Consider the following 18168-nt stretch of genomic DNA (forward strand, 5'->3'; position numbering starts at 1 on the left):
GGAAAAAAGGAACACTTCTACAATGTTCATGGGAATGTAAACTAGTGCAACCACTATGAAAATCAGTATGGTGATTCCTCAACTCTAAAAGGAGAAATTCTATTTGACACAGGTATCCTCCCAAAAGAGTTAAAGACATCACATTACTATGATCCATGCATAGGCATGCTTACAGCAGTACAATTCATAATAGTTAAATCTTGGAAGCAGCCTATATGTCCACCAACAGATGAAAGGATCAAAAAAGTGGTATTTACATACAGTAGAGTGCTACTCTGCCATTAGGAAAGATAAACTCAAGTCATTTGTGAGAAAATGATACATCTTGAAATCATAGTGTTACGTGAAATAAAACAGACTCATAAACTTAAATATTGCATGCTTTCTCTTACATGAGAAATGCAAATTATAAATAAAGAACAAAATAAAAGATAGATAATAGGAAGTAGGGAGATCTTTCTCAAATGAGAAAGAGATCAAGAGATAGAGAGGAGTATGTAAATAGAGAAGGGTGGACGGGTGAAGGGTGCACAGGTAATGGGGAAAAAAATAAGAACCAAGATACATCATGTACAGGTACAAGCACCCAATAATAAATGTAAATGTATTGTATACCTAAAATGTACCAATGAAAGAACTTCAGCAAAAAAAACCAAAAAAACAAAAAAGAGAGAGGAGAGAGAGAGAGAGGAGAAGAAAGGGAGGAAAAGAGAATGAAAAAAAGGAATTAAAATGTGTTAAGTACATATACTAACTCCACAAAAGGAATGTTAACATTTTGTATTGCAAACATATGAGTACTAGTAAAAAAATATATATCTTACAAACCACGAGCTCTCCAGAAGATTTATACTGGATCTGTTTTCCATCTAAGTTTGTAAGAAAAACAGACCATTCTAGTTTGTAAATCAGTATTTCCTAGGATGCTGTGAATTTGGTTTGTTTTGCACTAAAGATAATGGATTCAAATAGGAAATCACAAAAATTGATTAACTTTAGAACACCAATCTGGTGAAGATAAGCTACAAAAACCACATTTTGTCTTAGTAATTGCCCTATCCCACTGGTCATTTGAAGCATGTTGGTAATGAAATATTAAGGAGAGAAAGAAATAAAAAGATTTAGCTTCAAATGAGTGAAAGCAAAAAGAATAAAGACTGAGTTAGAGAGTGTCAGTGATAGGACAGCACTGCCAAAACTGTTGCAGTGACTGCTCTGCACTGAGTACTCCTTACTAGCCACAAATGATTTACATATGTTAGTTTTTCACAGTGATACTGTAGTACTTGCTGTTATTATTCTCACTTTGCAGGTGAAGAAAGAGAGCTGGAGTGATTCTCATAAGGTTTTAGAAGGTTACTGTGGCAGGTAGTTTCTGATGCATCTAATGATCTTCTCCTGGTGTTTGGACCATCTGCTTCAGTATGGGCTGCACCTGTGACTTGCTTCTTAAGGCTCATATTGTGGCAAAAGTGTTGGATATCACTTCTACAATTAGAATACAGCCTTACAAAAGGCTGTCATTTCTACCCCTGCCATTTTTCTTTCTGGTACTTTTTTTACCTTCTTGTTTGCTGACTCTAATGAAGCCAGATGCCAGGCTGGGCATCCTATGGAGCAACTCATGCAGTCAGGAGCCAAAGGAGGCCTCCAGCTAATAGCTCATTAGAAACTGAGGCCACAGGTCCACAAGCCACAGGGAATTGAGTTAATCCAGAAAGCACATTAGTGAACTCTGAAGCAAGTTCCTTGGTCAAACCATCATCTGAGAACATGTTGACCTTGATGGTACCCCATAGGAGGCCCTGGGTCAGAGGAATCTAAGTAAGCTGTATCAGATTCTGTGTGTGCGTGTGTGTGTGTGTGTGTGTGTGTGTGTGTGTGTGTGTGTGTTGCTGGGGACTGAACCCAGGGCCTTTGTACTGAGCTACAGCTCCAGCAATTTCATTTTTTGTTTTGATAGGTGGTCTCAATAAGTCACTAAGTTGCTGCTCTGGCCGGGCTTGAACTTAGAATCCTCTTGCTTCAGTCTTCCAGGATGCTATGGTTACAGGCATGCACCACTATGCCTAGCTTGTGCCAGATTCTTGACCCACAAGAAACTGAGATAATTAATGCATGTCTTTTTAATTGGCTATGCTTTGGTATAGTTTGTTGCACAGCAGCAGATAACTAATATATTTATAAAGTGGCTAAGGTGCAATTTGAACTGAGAACTTATCTGAACTGCAAACTTATCATCTTTCTATTTTCCCCTTCAATAATCCTCAACAGTTGCTGAATAGTTAGTATGTTCTGGCCATTATATTAGGTACTGGGAAATGCAAAGGTTTCCTTGGAGGAAGAATGCCTCTGTAAATCTTCATAGGATTTGAATTTGATGTTCTCTCAATTGTAGGGCAAATAAAAAAGAAAAACAAAGACTACGTCTCAAGTATGTGGATGGTATTGAGGATGGTATATAAGGAACAGACTGACTGGAGGGTCCTCATCTGTGGATTAATGAAACAATGAGTCCAATGCAAAAATTCCTGTGACTTTAAGATACAACTAAAAAGGAGAAATATTTGTGATGTATATTTAAATATGGTAGCATTATTTTGATAAAATTCGTGTTACTATTAAAAAATTCTGAAAAGTAGTATGTCATGGTCTCTGTGAATTGATGTGGACTGATCTCCACAGTGCATTTCTAGGTGAATAAAGCAAAGTAGCATAGTAGTTTTCCAGCTTTCAAGTAAGAACTGCTGAAAGGATAAAACAGAAATTAGCTCCCGCCCCAATCAAAGCTTTGGTAGGACAGGTGAGAGAAGGGAAAGACAGAGGGATGGAAACTAGAATATCTTTTTGGATAATTTTGACTTTTGAATTTGAAATGTCTTAAATTAAAGAAAAGAAAACTTCAAAATTGAATATAAATGGGAAAAGTCAAATTATGTATGAAATTAGTGAAAATAATTGTCCCAAGATATTTTTGAACACTGTCCTATGACTGAGCTACATACTGCTACAGATTCAAAGAACAGATAGAATTGTCTGTATTCAACATTTTGATGTTAAAAGCAATTGTATCATTTTGAAAAGTGTTTATTATATTTTTGGATAGAGCAAACAAGTTATTCCAGGAGTCAAGATTTTCCATGTTAGAGAAAAAGAAATGGGGCATGACAAGTTGTGCTTAGCTCATTTTTGTGTTATTGGCCCTAAACCTGGAATCAGTCATTTCTCTGAGAAGCTCTAGTTCGCCTTGGTGGGAAGTAGTATTTATAACCCACAGTCTAGGCAATGGAGAATGATAAAAAATGGCCTGGTTTGTGTTCTTTTCTTGCCCAGAGTTCTGGATACAGCTGCTTTGGTTTAGTTTTACCTCCAGTTGGGAATGGGAGTAGCAGGGGATAAGTCTGGATGGGTTGAGCACTATCAGACGCAGAGGGTGTTCAGCACCTGTTATAAATCTGGGCATTAGCTGATCAGAGGAAGGGAATAATCAGAGGTTACTGGGATTTAGATGCCTGCTGGTGTCAGCAACAAATAATGCTTAGTTTATGCCTATTATGGATGTAAGTGATATCTGGATCTGTAACTGGGGTTGATTATTTTGTGTTTGCCAGTGTTTCATAGCCTACTTATAAAATGAAAGCTATCTATATAACTTTGCAAATCCTGGTATCATTTCTTGGCTATGACATTATAACTACTTGAGGTCCTAGTTTTAATCCTACAGAAATTTGGTATCTTGTTACTGTATTAATATCACAATTTTAGTTAAAGTCTGCATTGAATGTATACGTGGATAAAACTATGGTAGGTGGACTAATTCTTGTACTAATCCAGAATGTTTATAGATTTACTTCTGGAAGTACATTTATTTTGTTGTCACTATGTTATAAATTGTAAAAATAACACACTAAATAAAAACAAAAATTAGAATAATAGTACAGGATATGCTGATTGAAAAAACAATCTTGCTCCATTCTCATTTCTTTTAAATTTTCAATTTTTCCATTGATCACCACTATAATTCTGAATAATAGATCAGTAGTTTTTCATTTATGAATGTCTCCCTTTGGAAGATGACAAATTTAACTCATCTGCACAAACTAATTTCACCTTCCTTTCTATGCCTCTCTTGAACTTGTTGACTAAATTATTATTTTGATTTATTGGTATCTCTATAATTCTAAATAGTACCGAAACATCTACTTTTGGTTTCATTCACTTCAGGTATTATCTGATATTTAATCATTATTCAGAAATGAACAATAATCTCCATATTATTTTCTATTTTTTCTTCTCCTGGTCCACTTTCTATTGTTCACCAGCTTTATTATCTTTTAATGCCATCAAGATTTTGGCATTGATATTCTGTAATGTAATTATAATAGTGTTAATAATTATAATTGTTTTAATAAATATGTAGTTTATATTATTAAAATATTTTACATTATGATATGTAATATATGTAAAATATGATATATTCTATAGAACCAAACATTATGATTAGATCTGAAGGGAAAATAAATGTAATTTTATGCTATTAAAATCATGGCTATTATAGTAATGTTTCACATCCTGGGGCCAATGAGATTTTCTTTTTTCACTGTGCCATAAATTGTTTAAAGTCTTGTATATTTTAGTGTTTTGCTTTTGATTCACATTTTTCTTGTGTTTTTTTTTTTTGACCAAAACTTGTAATTGCATTTTGTTTCTTTTATTTCTTTTCCTTTCTGAGGGAGTTATACCACTGTTGACATTATGTTTAGATCTTTTAGCTTCTTAGATCATAATATTTAAGACCTAAATATCTTTGAGAATCTCCATGATTTGAATGTCTGCTAAAAATCATATGGAAACTTAACCTGTAATCCCTAAAGTCATAAGTAAATAATACCTGGAAATGGGGCTTTTTGGAGGAAATCAGGATTAGAAGACATCATGAGGATGAGGCCCTCACAGTTGGAGTAGAAGAGAAACCTGAACTGGCACCCTCACCCTGCCTCACCAGATGCTGCCCCATCACAGCATGACCCAGCAGGAAGGTCCTCACCTGTGCTAATCAGTTTGGTGCCAAGCTCTTGGGCTTCTGAAACTGCGCTAAGTAAGTTTCTTTTCTTATACCCAGTCTGTGGCATTCAGTTGTAGCAACAGAAAATGGAGTAAGAAAAGCTTTTTTAAAATTACTCTTAAATTTCTCTGTCTTCTGAAAGCAGGTATTCTCTGGTTTTCCCCTGCTACAGTACTGGTTTCTTAAACATCTGCTGTACCTGGATTATCTTTTCATATTTGTAAATAGTCACAGAGATGTATAGTATAAATGGTGGGCATAAGCTTCTGTTACGTAGGTCTCATGCCCTGAGACACATTGTTCACCTTCAGGTAGGATGGTTACTTGGAAGGATTTGTGTGTATGTGGCAGGTGCATAACAGATTTCACATTGGGGTTCTCGCAGTGGGAGCAGATCTTTCTTCTTTTCACAAGTCATAATAATATATTGATATTTGCAGTGACATATCCCTTGAGGTCATTGGCTTGGCCCGGTCATATTTTCCATATCTAGATGGCTATTTGGTTTGTGTTGGGGATTGGCACTGCCTCTCCCAGTCTTTTTGTGTACTTGAAACTGAGGAATAAAGAAAATGCTTTTTAACATAGTCATTGCATATACAGTTTATTGGTATCATTCTGGTTACACTAACAAAATCTCCTCCCTCTGGGGATGGATTAGGAGTTGATAGACATTTTTCTGGATTACCCTTCAGGAATTTATCAGTAGGTGACCTAGCTTCTCTCTGTGGAGTGTAGGAGATTTGTACCTTTGCTCTCAGCTGTAGTGCCCCAGGTGAAATAAAGATGATAAGAACAGTCCTCATTTAACATCCATTTGCACAGAAGTGAGAATTGTATGGTTTGTCTACAGCCTGAACTCTTTTTGATGACAAGATTCCCCCAAGGTTAAGGACTCTTTTCTTTATCTTCATTTCTGTCTATCAAGGATACTGATGTCAAACTACACTTTGGCATGAGAGCCAAGAAGAGCAGGGATGGTAAAAGGATTGGGCAATTATGGCATGGGTGAGCAAAGAGGAGGCCAGCAGAGGAGGGGAGAGATTTGAGGAATATGCTGGAGAAGAATTTAGTAAAAACTGCCATGAATTCTTCCTTGCCAAGCTGGAGGTCCAGGTTGAGAAGTTGTGATGGTCTAATTATCTCTCAGCCAGAGTTGTTCCGTTTTTCTAGAAATAATATGGCCAAGGCAATAGACTAAACTTTGTAAAGTGTCAGCTCTTGGGGCAAAAGGAGAAATAAAAAGACAAAGCTGGTTGGTTAAAGACAAGAGTCCCGAAACTGATGGGCTGTGAACTCTTGCTCTGAGGGCATCTGGCTCCCCATCGCCAGCTGCCTTGTGCATTTATGCCTCAACTCTGAAAATGTGTAATTGTGTTCTCCTGTCAGGAGCAACCTTCTTGACAGTTGTGAGCGCTCTGCGGGAGGTTTAGGAGTAGGGCTGTGCAGGTGGGTGATTAGGCCTCACTTTGTTGGCTGACAGACTGTCAGTGCCTTTATCCTGTGCTCTGCAGCTCTGAACGGGGAGCTGTGCTGGACAGAGCAGCAAGGCCCACATCCCAGAACCACTTTAGAGGAGGGGTCTTGACACTGGGGAAGACCCATCTTGGTAGGATTGAAATAATTGAGGAAATTGGCCCAGGTTTCAGTGGAGACAATGGAACTTTTTTTAAAACCCCATTTGGCACTCCTGCTAACCTGTGGCTGGCTGAGTGGTTTCCAGACTTCAATGATATTCATGTTAAGGCCTGGAAATAAAATAATAGGAGGTTGCACATTTGTTGCATAATATAGACTCCATCTTTGAGCGCTGTTAGCATACTGTCTCCTTCAATCTTAACCTCCTTCAGGAAAAATGTGATTGTCTCCATCTCACATGCAAACAACTGGAAAACCAGCACTTGAAAGCATTTTTGTTTGTCTTCCGAGTGCTACATTTTTCTCCATTAAAATATAGAACATTTGACAAGCACAGGATTAAAATCGCATTTTACTACTGAACAGATGATTGTAAGTAAATGAACCTCTATGGGCATCTTCAAAATGGGGATAATAATAGTACCAATGTCATAAGCTGTTGTGTAGGTTAAATAATACCATTTTTATATCTCTATTTCAGTACCACACATGTTGCAGAGTATACATATAATAAGTCTTTATTGAATAAATGAATGAAATCTAATAATATCTTATAGGACACCTATTGCCATCTAAAGGAGTTTATCAACCTTTGTACCACTGGGATTTTGGACTGGATAATTCTTTGTTGTGCGGGAGCCTGACTTATGCAGCCTAGGATGTTTAGCAGAATCCCTGTCCTCAACCTACTAGATGCCAGTACCCACATCCTTTGTCCCCATATCATCACAAACAAAATATTTCCAGACATTCCTAAATGTTTTCTGGGAGGCAAAACTGTCCCCTTGAGAACCATAGCCTTAGAGGGAAATACTTCTCTCTTGGGAACTAGGGAACACTGACTTGTAAATAGTAAATAATTTAGACAGTCAACAGCAAGTAATTTGGACTTTGTAGTTCTCATAGTTGCTGGTGCCTGGAAATGGTCATACATAACACATAAATAAGTAAGTTTTACTGTGTTCCATTAAAACTTTATTTATAAAAACAGGCTAGTTCATGGGCCATAGCTTCCTGACTCCTGCTATGGAGGAAATACAGAATGAACAAGCAGAAGTAGACCACTTTCTTTAATTATGCCACACTGTTTACTGTATCTTACATCTGGCACTCACCTTCATACATGCAGAGGTCATTATGTCTACCCATGGGATTGTGGCAGGAGCCTCAGAGGCTAGATGTGGTGTCTGCAATAACACCAAGGAACGGCCACCTTTGGAGGAATATAGCTTTGATCAATGATTTCTTTCAAAGAGCAGATTCCTACAAAAAGGCTAGAAGTCACTGTTATCAGTGACTGCTCCCTACATTTCAATGGGTTCCTCCAATTAGAGAGAATCTTGGTTCTCTGTTGTCACCAAACTTAGAAGGATAAGGAGATGAGGGAAAACAGACCGGGAGAAAGGGACCATGAAAAGTGTGCAGCCAGGGCCTTGAACACAAACTTGGCTGACTCTTCAAACCTGCTAATATTAATGCCAATTTAAACTGGAGCGGAAACAACACAAAAGTCAACTATGTTATTTGGCAAGGCTGTAATTAGGCATATAAAACAACCTTTATTAATAAGAAGGACTGAAATCTGTCTCTAAGTAGTACCCTGCAACCATCTTGACAACTACCTGCAGGTGAAAGCATGTTCCTTGTACCATAATGCTCTACAGTCTGTCTCAACAGAACATGAACACGAGCATACTGCAAATAACCTTGCACTGTGTGTGGTTAGAATCTTTGCCAAGTGTGACAAAAGGTAATGCACAGAAGGTGAGGTGTCTGAGTGAGTGAGTGAGTTTGGGATCCACTGCATTCCTTTGTTTCACTCAAATCTATTTCCTGTTAAAGAAACATTTAAAAAGAATTTGTGATATGAAGGCATGCTTTCTTTTTGACATTACTATTCTATCTTCTACTGCATATGGAAAAACCAATGATATATCAACATCAGTCATAGAGGCTTCGAGAAAAGTTCTTCCAAAGGGCTGACTGAGTTGTTACAACCTTTTTGCCTGTCTCTTCCATCTCTCTATTTTTGCCTGAAACTTGGTGATAATGGCTGGAATGTTTGCATCCACCCTGTAATCAAGAGCCTGTGTTGCTGATGACACTATGAAGCTGCAATCTAGTCATGGATAACATCTCCTTGAACCTATCATTATAAGACTGAGAAAAAAACTTATCTTTAAGAAGCTATTTTGAGAGTCATTTGTTATAAAAACTGCAGGAGCTCAAAGATGTCCACAAACTCTTTTCCATTCTTTCTATAGAGAGATAGAATCTGTTTCCCTGTTTTAAAGTCTGAGCTAGACCTGTGGCCTGTTTTGACACAGAATGTGGCAACAATTATGCAGTCTATCTGTAAGGGTTTGTTTTATAAGGGAACTGCATTGTTCATGTTTGCCATTGAGGGCATCTTTTGTAACTCAGTCACTGTGCTGTGAAGAATCCATATCACATAATGAGACTTAGAAAAACTGAGATACTCAATAGATCCAGCTTTACTCCAACTGGTTGCCAGTGCTTCCTTCTAGCAGAGTATTGAAGGTTCCAACCTGGTCAAGCCATTAGATTATAGTAGGCTTTGCCAGTTCCATGTCAAAGCAGAGAATGATACAGCTGAGCCCAGCATTTCAGACAATTCTGCCTATAATATCAGATATATGAGAGAATCCTCTCAGATGTACCAACTCATCAAATGTCCAGATAATTGCAGCCCCAGCTGACACCTCCAGGAACAGAAGAACCACTCAGCTAAGCCTAGTCAACCCACAGTCATGAAAGATGATGGATGGTTATTCTTTAAAACACACCAATGTAATGACTGAAAATGAAGATCATGCAGGGATAGACTTAAGCAGAAAAATGGAAAAGGGGATCCCATCAGAAAAATTCTACCCATTGACTGGAGGACATACCCTGAAATTTGGCCACTAATCTTAATCAGTAATCTATGGCTGTGGGTAGCCATAGAGTGAATCTCGCAAACCACAGGTCTCAGGCATGCATTCATGGTTAAGCACTGTGGGAGCCTGATTCTCATCCTAGGGGCATGATTTGAAAACTCCTAAAGTAGAAAAAAAATGTAAAAATTGGCCAACATTGGTAAAACTTTAAATTCCTGCACACATTGACGTGACATTGGCAAATGGATCTGCCAGCATGAGTCTGGGCACACACGACATTCTGTCACTGAGGATGGAGTGATAAGAATCAGAAAGCACGTAAGGAAATCCAATGTATGGCTTGTAGTACATGTAGTGAATAAAAATGAGATCACAGCTCAAAATGATAGGCAATAGAGAAAAAATAAAGGAACATTGAAATTGGCATGTTTAAAATATTTTTAAAAGCTAGAGAAAGTATTAAATCTGTAAGGCAGTAATGACATATCATGAAAAATAACAAGGATAGTTGAACAAAAACTGAATAGAAATTTTAGAAATTGAAAATAAAGGCATTGAAATTTAAGGAATCTCAATCACAAAGAACTAGTGATTTTAAAGCTAAATCTAAGAAATTCTTAAAATATAGCATAAAGAGCTAAAGAGACATAAAGCAGAAAAGAGAAGTTGAAAGCTGTAATGAGAATTTTAGGATGAGGACATAAAGAGAATGCACTGGGCAATAAAATTCTTTCAGAAATAAAATAATGCTTGAATTCTTGAATTGAAATATTATTGAGTCTCATATAGAATTTCTTGTACAACCAAACTTTTGACTAATATATATATATATATATATATATATATATATTTTGTATTATTTGTATAAAACATTGGCTTCATTTCATACCATGAATATATGAACTTATTATCATAAATGTCCTTTATAGTATACTAATAATGGAACTGAATCTTTGGTCTATCTTTCTTTTTTTTTGTATATTCTTTTATTTGTACAATTTAGGTGTACAATAGAATGACATTCATGATTGGAGATATGCGATAAGCATGTTTATATAATCTCTTGGTTCTTATTTTTCCCCCTTCCCCTGCCCTCCCTTCAACCCCTCCATCCCTCCTTATTTACAAAGACTTTGTTTCCTTTTTTCATTTTCTCATATTAATTCCATTCCCTTCTTCCCCTTCCCCTACCCCTCCCACTTCCCCTTCCCTTTTGTCCCTTTTCTTCCTATTTCACATTATCTATTATAACTTTTAGTCCTTATTTACACTTTCAGTTTCTCACTACTAGAGAAACTGTTCACTATTTACATGTGTGTCCTATTTATTTCACTTAAGAGTATTGCCTCAATGTGCATCCATTTAGCAATAGGTCCCTGATTTCTCATTTTTGATGGCTAAGTAGTACTTCATTTTATTAAAAAAAACATATTTTCTTTATCCAGTCTCCACTTGATGGGCATTTGGGCTGTTTCCAAGTTTTAGCTTTGCAAACTCTGCTGCTATGAACATGCATGCAAATATAATACTGTGGTATGATTTTTTTAATTCTTTGGGGAAGATCCCCAGCAGGGGAAGAGCAGGGTCAAATGGGACTTCCAGTACTAGTTCTTTGACCTATCTCCATACTGTTTTCCACAGTGGTTGCACCAATGGACACTCCCACCAGCAGTGGAGCAGGGTTCTTCTTTCCTGACAGCCCCACCAGCATTTGTTATTGGTTGATTTCATGATAGCAGCCATTGTTTTTGGAGTGAGATGGAATCTCAGCCTTGTTTTCATTTGCATCTCTCAAATGACCAGTGTTGTTGAACATTTTTTCATGTTTACTTGCCATTTCTACTTCTTGGTGTGAGAAATGTCTGTTCATTTCAGGTGCCCATTTTTGGATTGGGTCTTTAAATTTGGGAGGTCTAATTTTTTTAAAGTTCTTTATAAATTCAAGATAGTAGACCTTTGTCAGAGGGACTCCTGGTGAAAATTTTTTCCCACGTTGTGGGCTGTCTCTTCACACTGCTGGTGGTTTCTCTTGCTGAGCAGAAGTTTTTTAATAAGAAGAGATCCCACTTGTTGATTGTTTGTGCTAGTTCACAGGCAAATGAGGTTTTATTCATAAAGTCTTTTCCTACACCAGTGTCTTCAAGAGTTCTACCTAACCTCTGTTCCAACTGGTTCAGCATTTCTATTTCAATATTTAGATCTTTAATCCATTTTGATTTTAGTTTAGTGCATGGTGAGAGATATAGGTCTAGTTTTAGTCTTTGGCAAGTTGAAAGCCAATTTCTCCAGCACCATTTATTAAAGAGGCTACCTTTCCTCCAGTGAGGGTGTTTGGCTCCTTTGTCAAAGATGAGGTGGCTGAGTGTGTCTGGCATTGTTTCTGCATCTTCTAATCTGTTCCACTGGTCCTCAGGTCTGGTTCTTTGCCAGTACCATGCTGTTTTTATCACAGTAGCTTTGCAGTACGGTTTCAAGTTGGGGGTTGTAATACCCCCTGCCATGTCCCTATTACCTAGAATTCCGTTCGTTATTCTGGGTCTCTTCTTGTTCCAAATGAATTTGTGAATTGTTTTCTCAAGGTCTGTGAAGGATGCTACTGGGATCTCAATTGGAATTGCATTGAATCTAGATAGCAGTTTTGGAAGTATGGCCATTTTCGCTATGTTGATTCTTCCTACCCAGGAGCAAGGTATGTCTTTCCATTTTCGGATATTCTCTTCAATCTCTTTTTTCAAAGTGCTATAGTTTTCAGAGAAGAGGTCTTTGATTTCTTTTGTTAGGTTGATTCCTAGGCATGTCAGTTTCTTGGATGGTATTGTGAAAGGAATTGTTTGCCCTATTTCTCTATCAATGAGTCTGTTGTTTGTGTAAAAGAAAGCTATTGATTTTTGTGTGTTGACCTAGTAACCAGCTACTTTATTGAATTTGGTTATTAATTCTAGAAGACTTTTGGTGGAGATCTTGGGGTCTTTGATGTAGAGTATCATGTCATCTGCAAATAATGACAATTTGACTTCTTCATTTCCTATCTTGATTCCTTTTATTTCTTTCTCTTGTCTAATTGCCATGGCTAATGTTTCCAAAACTATATTGAACAAAAGTGGTGATGGTGGACATCTTTGTCTTGTTCCTGATTTTAGTGTGGAGGATTTCAGTTTTTCCCATTTAGTATGACATTGGCTGTTGCTTTTTCATAGATGGCTTTTATCAGATTGAGGTACAGACCGTCTATTCTGATTTTTTGTAGGGTTTTTAATCATAAATGCACGTTGGATTTTGTCAAATGCTTTTCTGCATCTATTGAGATGATCATGTGGTTTTTGTCTTTGGCCCTATTGATATAGTGTATTACATTGATTGATTTGCATATGTTGAACCATCCCTGCATCCCTGGGATGAATCCCATTTGGTCATGGTGTATGATCTTCTTGATGACCTTCTGCATTCTATTTGCCAATATCTTAGTAAGGATTTTTGCATCTATGTTCATTAGTGAGATTGGCCTATAGTTCTCTTTTTCAGTTGGGTCTTTCTCCACTTTGGGGATAAAGGTGATGCTTGCTTTCAGGAATGAACTCAGGAATATTGCTTCCCTTTCAATTTCATTGAAGAGTTTAAACAGTAGTGGCAGTAGTTCCTCTCTAAATGTCTTGTAGAATTCAGCAGTGAAGCCATCAGGGCCCGGGCTTTTCTTAGTTGATAAGTTTTTAATTACATTTTCAATTTCATTGGTTGATATTGGGTTGTTTAGAATTTTTAGGTCTTCTTCGTTCAACTTGCTAATTCATATGTATCTAAGAATCTGTCCATTTCTTCTGTGTTTTCCCTCTTATTGGCGTATAGGTTCTGGAAGTAGGTATTGATGATCCTCTGGATTTCTGCTGGGTCTGTTGTAATTTCACCCTTTTCATTCCTAATTGCATGGATTTGGGCCTTTTCTTTCCTTTTTCTGACAAGGTTGACTAAAGATTTACCCATTTTGTTGATTTTTTGGAAGAACCAACTCTTGGCTTCATTGATTTTTTTTGTATCATTCTCTTAGTCTCCATTGCATTGATTTCTCCTCTGATTTCCTCCCTTGTATGAGCTTTGGAGTTGTCCTGCTCTGCTTTTTCTAGAAGCTTGAGGTTCAGCATCAGGTTGTTTAATTGGGCTCATCCTCTTTTCCTAATATGTGTATTCACTGCTGTGAATTTCCCTCATAAGACTGCTTTCATTGTGTCCCATAGATTCCGATATGTTGTATTGTCATTGTCATTTAATTGAAGGAACTGTCTGATTTCTTCTTTAATTTTCTCTGTGACCCATTGGTTATTCAGAAGTGTGTTGTTCGATTTCCACGTGTTTATGAAATTTTTTGAGTTTCTTTTGCTATGGATCTCCAATTTCATTGCACTATGGTCTGATAATATACAGGGGATAACTTCAATTCCTTTGCACTTACTTAAACATGTTCTATGTGTGAGTATGTGGTCTATTTTGGAGAATGGCCCACGTGCAGCTGAGAAGAATGTGTATTCTGATTTTGTGAGGTGGAAGACTCTGTAAACATCTGTTAAGTTCATTTGTTCAAGAGTTTGATGGAGTTCTAGTATTTCATTACCTATTTTTTGTCTAGTTGATCTATCTATTTGTGACAGTGGGGTGTTGAGGTCCCCCACTACAATTGTATTAGTGCATACATGATTTTTCATGTCCATTAGCATTTGTTTTATATAGTTGGGCACACTAGTGTTTGGTGCATAGATATTTATGATTGTCATCTCTTCCTCTTGGATTGTTCCCGTTACAAGGATGCAGTGTCCTTCTTCATCTCTCTTAATCAGTGTTGGTTTGAAATCTACTTGATCTGCAAAGAGGATAGCTACTCCTTCTTTTTTTCAGGTTCCCATCACATGGAATATTGTTTTCCACCCTTTAACTTTCAGTCTATGAGTTTCCTTTTGAATTAAGTGTGTTTCTTGTATGCAGCATATTGTTGGATTTTGCTTCTTGACCCATTCTGCCAGTCTATTTCTTTTGATTGGTGAATTGAGACCATTAGTGTTGATGGTTATAACTGAAACGTATTGACTTATAATTGCCATGACTTTTTCTTTTTGTTGAGTTCTCGCCCTTTACATTTAATTTCTTGTTGTGCCAGATGAGTTCATTCTGCTTTGCTTCCTGGGGTTGTGATCCTCAATATCTATTCCTAGGATATTATGTAAAATTTTTTGGAGTGCTGATTTGGTATTCACGAAGTTGCTAAGGGGCTCTTTGTCATGAAAGTATCTTATTCCACCATCAATTTTGAAAGATAGTTTTGCAGGGTACATCAGTCTGTTTTCTTTTAGGGCTTGGAATATGTCACTCCAAGCTCTTCTTGCCTTGATGGTTTGTGTTGAGAAGTCTGCTGTGATTCTGGTGGGCTTTCCTTTGTATGTGATTTGTTTCTTTTCTCTCACTGCTTGTAGGACTTTGTTCTTCTGTTGTGTTTCTGGAATCTTAACAATTATATGCCTATGTGTAGATTTTTTTTGATCAAGGCTATTTGGAGTCCTGTATGCCTCACTTATCTGTATGTCAAGTTCTTTTCCCTTGCTTGGGAAGTTTTCTGCCATTATTTCTGTGAAGAGGTTTTTTATGTCATCTGCACTCTCTCCTGCTTCTTCTTTGACTCCAATCAGTCTTATGTTTTTCTTCTTTGCATCATCTCACAGCTGCTGGATTGATTTCTTGTGTTCCCTTATAATTTTGAAGCAATTTTTCTTTTCCTGGTCATTAATTGCAATCTTATCTTCTATATCTGAAATTCTGTCCTCACATTGCCTCATTCTTCTGTGTAGACTTTCAGTGGAGTTTTTCATCTCCTGGAAATCTATTTGCATCTGTTTCATGGATTCCATTTGTTTCCTATGTTGGGATTCCATCATACTCCTCAGCTCCTCTCTAGATTTATTAATCATGTCTTACACTAGGAGCACAATTTCTCCTGTTACCTGAGAAATTATTTCTGATTTCATGTTTTCCAGATCCCCTTTTGTTGCCAGTTCAGTGGGTACAGGTGGTTTAATATTAGAGTGTTCCATCTCATTTCCCTTTGGGGTTGCTGTAGGTGATCTGGAAGTCTGGTTTTGAGACTTATTTATGTGTTTTCTCATTTCCTCTGGGCTGGGAGTGGCAGGATGGATGGTGGCCGTGAAGCCCCTTCTTCTGGACCAGGAACAGTGGGACAGCGGCTCAGAAGCTCCTACCTCTGGGCAGGGAGCAGCAGGATGGATGGTGGCCCAAAAGCCCTTTCTGCTTCTGTGTCTTTTAAGGGCTGGCCCTGGAATTAGCACTTTTGCTACAATGGAGCCATCAAAGCTAGTCAGGAGCCCAGTCTAGTTACAGTGGAAAAATAAACACATGCTAATGAAAACGGTCACTTCTATTACTTCAACTGTATATTGGATGCAACTTCATTTATGTACAACATTACAAGTTTTTAAAGTGCAATATTGTTTATTTTATAGCATATTTAACTATCTTTTTAGACATATTTAGTCTGATTTTTTTTTTAACCAACTATCACTACTATGCATGGGGAGGGGGAAGCTGTACTATGAATACAGAGGGAAAAAGTTAAATTAATTAGTTAACCCATTTCCAAACTATCTTCATAAGAGATCAGTCAGCATTTGTGTTATTTACACAACAACACCTTCCCTGCCAGCAAATGCACTGATAAGGTTTGATTACTTAATAGAGTATTCCACTATTATGTCTAAAATTTCCTTTTATGGTTCCAACATAAATTCTTCAAGTTTTGATGCTAATACTTTCCTGATCAAATAAAAGGCATCATGCACCAATTACATCAGTCCTCATTTTCTTTGGATTTCCTTTGGAGACACTTGGCAACTCCTTTTGCCTTGGGTTGCATTTATTGGCGTATTTTAGGCAGTTCTTTTGTATATACCTTAGGTTCAGAATTTTCTATAGCTTCGTCTACTTGTAAATCTCTTTTGTGTGACCTCCCCATAAAGAGGTTGGTCTTTATTTTGAGAAAAAAAATGTGGAATTATAGCCATTTGACAGTGATAAATATTTGCTTCACAGATACCAGTTTTGTCCCATTACTTTGCTTTCAAGCCTTCTGCCTTCAGTATAATTTTATGTATCAATGTCAAGTCATTGTGATATCTTTTAAAATATATTTTAATTTTCACAAACTAAATAAATATAATGACAGTGATACCAGTAATTCAACTCAAGTGATGATAACATGAATAGTGATAACTGGATTCATGCTTGTGCAGTCAACGCATCTACACTGTGAGAGTTGCCTGGCTGACAACATCAAATGCCATAGATTATAATGTACATCTTAATTTCAGAGATTCTAAAATATAAATATATAAATATTAATTTTTCTCTCAGGTATCCAGGAATATGTGAAGGATATATTTAAAAACTTAAAACATACTGCTTGTCTTCCTTTTTCAAATTATCAATGATTTGTTTTAATCATTTTTATCCTTATTTACACTTTCCATTTCTCACACTAAAGAAACTATTCAGTATTTACACATGTGTGTCCTATTTATTTCACTTAAGAGTAAGAATTTAAGCAAAAAAAAAACCATACAGCTTGTCCTTCAGAGATTTTTTTTTAAAAGAAATCAAATAGGCAGTACAAATGGCACAAAATAAATTTTAAAGTAAGTGGCACAATCAATAATCACCAAGAAATGACAGGACATATGAGAACTGGGAGAAACACAAATGGAAAAGGCCATTTATTGTGACTTTACTTTGTATTGTCTCTTTACAGCATTTATTTTTTTGCATATTTTGTGCTTTTCTTATTGATACATAGAAAATTTTAATATATTCAACATACTTATTCTTTGTATGTTGTAAGGTTTGAAATACCTTGTTCTAGTAGGTGGTATGTTTTTAAATTTTGTATAGAAGTCTTTGATCCCACAGAAGTTAGCAACAATCATAGTAAAATTTATGAACATGTTCCTCTATGATACGTAATTTGTATCTTATCTTAGAATTACTTTACTTCTAGATATACTCCCATATCTACACAAAGTTATTATTTTTCTCATTAAGTTTATTGGTACATTTTAAGTATACAATACGGTTACATTCATCATTGGGGTCTTGTACCTTTACATGATGTATCTTGGTTCTTATTTTTTCCCCATTCCCCTGCCCTCCCTCCACTCTTCCCTGTTTACAAAGACTTTGTTTCCATTTTTTCTTTTCTCATATTTTTTCTTTTCCCTTCTTTCCTTTCTCCTAGCCCTCCCACTTCTCCTACTCCTTTAGACCTTTTCTTCCTATTTCACATTATCAATTATACATTTTGATCCTTATTTACATTTTTAGTTTTTCACACCAGAGAAACTACTTGGTATTTACATGTGTGCCCTATTTATTTCACTTAAGAGTATGGCCTTAATGTGCATTCATTTGGCTATAAATGTCTCTAGTTTCTCATTCTTTATGGCTGAGCAGCACTCCATTTAAAAAAAAAACAAAAAAAAAACCCAGATCCTCTTTATCCAGTCTCCAAAAAGTTTTTAA

This window comes from Heterocephalus glaber, unplaced genomic scaffold (genome assembly GCF_053883595.1).
Source record: "Heterocephalus glaber isolate CG9 unplaced genomic scaffold, H.glaber_assembly_v1.0 deba00000347, whole genome shotgun sequence".
In the NCBI taxonomy this organism is placed as follows: domain Eukaryota; kingdom Metazoa; phylum Chordata; class Mammalia; order Rodentia; family Bathyergidae; genus Heterocephalus; species Heterocephalus glaber.